Below are 3,765 nucleotides of genomic sequence, written 5' to 3' on the forward strand. Positions count from 1 at the left end.
ACCATTTCAGGTCTGGACAGATCACAAAAATCTGTAGTACCTTAAGACAGCCAAAAGACTCAACCCGAGACAAGCCAGGTGGGCCCTCTTCTTTTGTCATTTCAACTTCTTATTATCATACAGACCCAGAGCCAAAAATACCAAGCCGGATGCCCTGTCTCGTATTTCAGAGGATAATAGGACTCACAAACCCAATGGAGATTTGGACTTCATTTTACCAGATGCAATGTGCCTGTCTATTACTCAATTGGAAGCAGAGATCAGACAGGATAATCTAACTCAACCACCTCCTCCCTACTGCCCCAAGGACCGTGTGTTTGTACCTCCTCATCAGGTTAAGAAAGTTTTAGACCTCTGTCATAGTTCACACATGTTTTTTCACCCTAGCATTACTAAGACCCTGAACTTGGTTAAAGCCCAGCTCTGGTGGAAGGACTTGGTTAAAGACGTAAAGGATTACATTACTTCCTGTCACCCGTGCAACCAGGCTAAGACCTCCAGATGCCCCCCTGCAGGTTTGCTACGACCCCTTCCATTCCTTCACATCCATGGTCACACTTAGCCATGGATTTCATCACAGGTCTCCCTCCTTCTGCTGGCAACACGGTCATTCTCACTATTGTGGACCGTTTCTCTAAGATGGTCCATCTAGTAACCCTCAAGAAACTTCCCTCAGCCAAGGAACTGGGGGAGCTTATGATTAAGGAAGTTTTTCGTTTGCATGGGCTGCCTGTGAACATCATTTCTGACCGGGGCCCACAATTCATCTCACGGTTCTGGAAGGAGTTTTGTAACCTTCTGGGTATTTCTGTTAGTCTTTCCTCAGGTTTTCACCCTCAAACCGATGGCCAGAGTGAAAGAGCTAACCAAGAGGTGGAGACTAAGCTTCGCCTCCTGTGCGAGGGGGACCCTAACAAGTGGAAGTGGGCTGCCAATCTACCCTGGGTAGAGCACACCATCAACTCCCTACCTTCCTCCACATCAGGTCTGTCCCCTTTTTACACTGTGTATGGTTTCCAACCCCCTCTGTTCTCTATTCAGGAGAAAGAGGCTCAGGTTCCATCTGCCCACAAAGCAGCATTAAGGTGCCAATGAACCTGGAGGAAGGCTAGAAGGGCTCTCATCAAGACCTCTGCGGTCTATATCAAAGGGGCCAACAGACGACAATCTCATAACCCTCCCTATCAGGTGGGCCAGAAGGTCTGGCTTTCCTCCAAGGACCTCCCGCTCCGAGTAGTCACGCAAGCTGGCACCTCGTTTTGTGGGAACCTTTCCCATTGCCAAGATAATCAACCCTGTGGCAGTTCGCCTCCAGCTACCTCGCTCTCTCAAGGTACATCCCACTTTCCATGTCTCACGCATTAAACCCCTACTTTCATCATGTTTCTGCTTATACCACTGACATTTATTAATGGTTGGCGAATGTGCATGGCTGAGGGGGCAGAAGATCAGAGCAGAAGAGCCATCACAGCACATTTAACGCTTCCCATCCTTCTGCCTGCATTGGAACCTGCTCTGTCATGTCGGATATTCTGTGATCTCACCTGTTGGGGTCGCAGCTGCGCACAGACGCGTGTCCATGCGTGTCCACTGAGTGCAGCGGCTGAATTTTATTTTATTTTTTTCATTTAGCCTTTATTTATACAGGTTAGTCTCATTGAGCCACGAGAACTCATTTTCAAGAGAGACCTGTTTAGGGAGCACATGGTGGGGGTTAAGGGCCTTGCTCATGGGCCCAGAGTGGGGCGAATGAGGGTGGGGGCCAGTGTGGGTGTTTTCACCTACCCCACCCACAATTTTTGATGTTGTCGGGGCCGGGGCGTGAACCGGCGATCTTCGGATCACAAGCCCACCTCTCTAACCTCTGCGCCACCACTCCCCCAAATGAACTCCTCCTTGAATGAATGTCCATTTGAGCTGATGGATCGCTGGAGGTGTCCATCTGAAGCTTAAATGAACTTTTTACCTCTTTCAACTGACTGATCAGCATGCGGTCAAATGGTCACGTGCAGCAGGTGCAATATGGCAAGCCATGTTTGCATTTATTGGATTGTTAGACGCACATGTTCCTGACCCAATAAAAAGCCTGACACCGAAATGGCCTACACATTAAGCACATCATTATAGCCTGGCCCGGTCTGAATCTGGGTCGGGCGGGGCCGGGCTCTGGGTTCCAGGTTCAGGTTAGAAATGACAGTTCTACCCACCAGGGAGAGACCCAGGACATGCTGCAGGGACTATGTTTCTCAGCTAGCCTGAGAACACTTAAAAATGAAGCCCATATTGTTCAAAAATAACCTGGAAACAGTAATACATGCATTCATTACATCTAGGCTTGATTACTACAATTCGCTCCTGTTTGGTATCAGTCAGACCTCCATTGCACGACTACAACTAGTCCAGAATGCAGCAGCCCGATTTTTAACCAGTACAGGCAAAAGAGAGCACATTACACCAGTTTTTGGCCTCACTGCACTGGTTACCGGTTCACTTTCGAATCCAGTTCAAAATACTCATGTATGTCTACAAATCACTGAACAGTGTCACCCCCCCCACACACACACACACACCCTAGCTCTCTGATTTGCTACAACCATATGTCCCACCACGCTCCCTGAGGTCAGCGGACCAGTTGCTCCTCACAGTTCCAGGAACTCATCTTAAGCGCAGAGGTGACAGGGCCTTCTCTGTAGCAGGACCAAGACTCTGGAACGAGTTACCTCTGCTAGTCAGACAGGCCCCCTCCCTCTCGGTTTTCAAGTCCCATTTTAAAAAACTCACTACTATTCAATAGCTTTCAACACAAGATGATCTGTGTTTTGATCCTGTATGCTCCACACTGGTTTGTCGTCATTATCTGCATCGTTTTTTGTCTATATTCTGATTTACCTCATTTTGTATTTTGCTTTGTGTGTTACCTGTTGTTTTGTCTGTACAGCACTTTGGTTGGCCTTGTAGCTGTTTTAAGTGCTTTATAAATAAAGTGGTATGGTATGGTATGGTATGGTAACACTTCGGGATTACCCCAAAGGAGCTGGCCCAAGTGATTGGGGAGAGGGAAGCCTGGGCCTCCCTACTTAAGCTGCAATGCCAGTAACCCAACCACGAATAAGCGGAAGAAAATGGATGGATGGAGCAAATTGGATGATACATGTGTAATTTAGAGCCAACCATATGCAAAAGGCGGAGGATTGGAATTTGTCATTCAGCCATGCCCACATGCTCCAGCCATCAGTCAGTTTTGAGAGAAGGATTTGGCCTCATGTTTTACTATGTCATTAAACACAGATTTAAATCTGTATGAATTGTAGAGTAAAAGGAAGAGAATCAGCAAGAAAACAGGTGACTTCCTGTTCAAAGGGGCAGGGGCAAAGGCAATGTCACATCTCACCATGTGAATGTGATGAGTGCTGGTCTGTTACGACACACAAAAAGTCTCAAGCAGCTATGACCTTGTATATTGATGTTATTCAACCCTGATGTTTTAGGGTGAATTGTCAGATTTAGAAGTTTGGCCACGCCCACATGCACCAATGTATAAGAAAGATTTTGATAAATTTTGATTTTCGATGCCTCAAGACTGTGCTCAGTGATTCTGAAGTCTGAATGTCAGTTTGATCAAATGCGGAGGCTGTAAACAGCCAAAATGGGGTCAAATTCGGAACTTCAATCCAAGATGGCTGACTTCCTGTAGTGTTTGGACCATGGCTCCAATAAACGTTTTTGTAGGTCCTGACAAGATACACATATGTACCAGATTTCATG

This window comes from Nematolebias whitei, chromosome 6, assembly GCF_014905685.2.
Source record: "Nematolebias whitei isolate Nwh7 chromosome 6, NemWhi1, whole genome shotgun sequence".
Classification (NCBI taxonomy): Eukaryota; Metazoa; Chordata; class Actinopteri; order Cyprinodontiformes; family Rivulidae; genus Nematolebias; species Nematolebias whitei.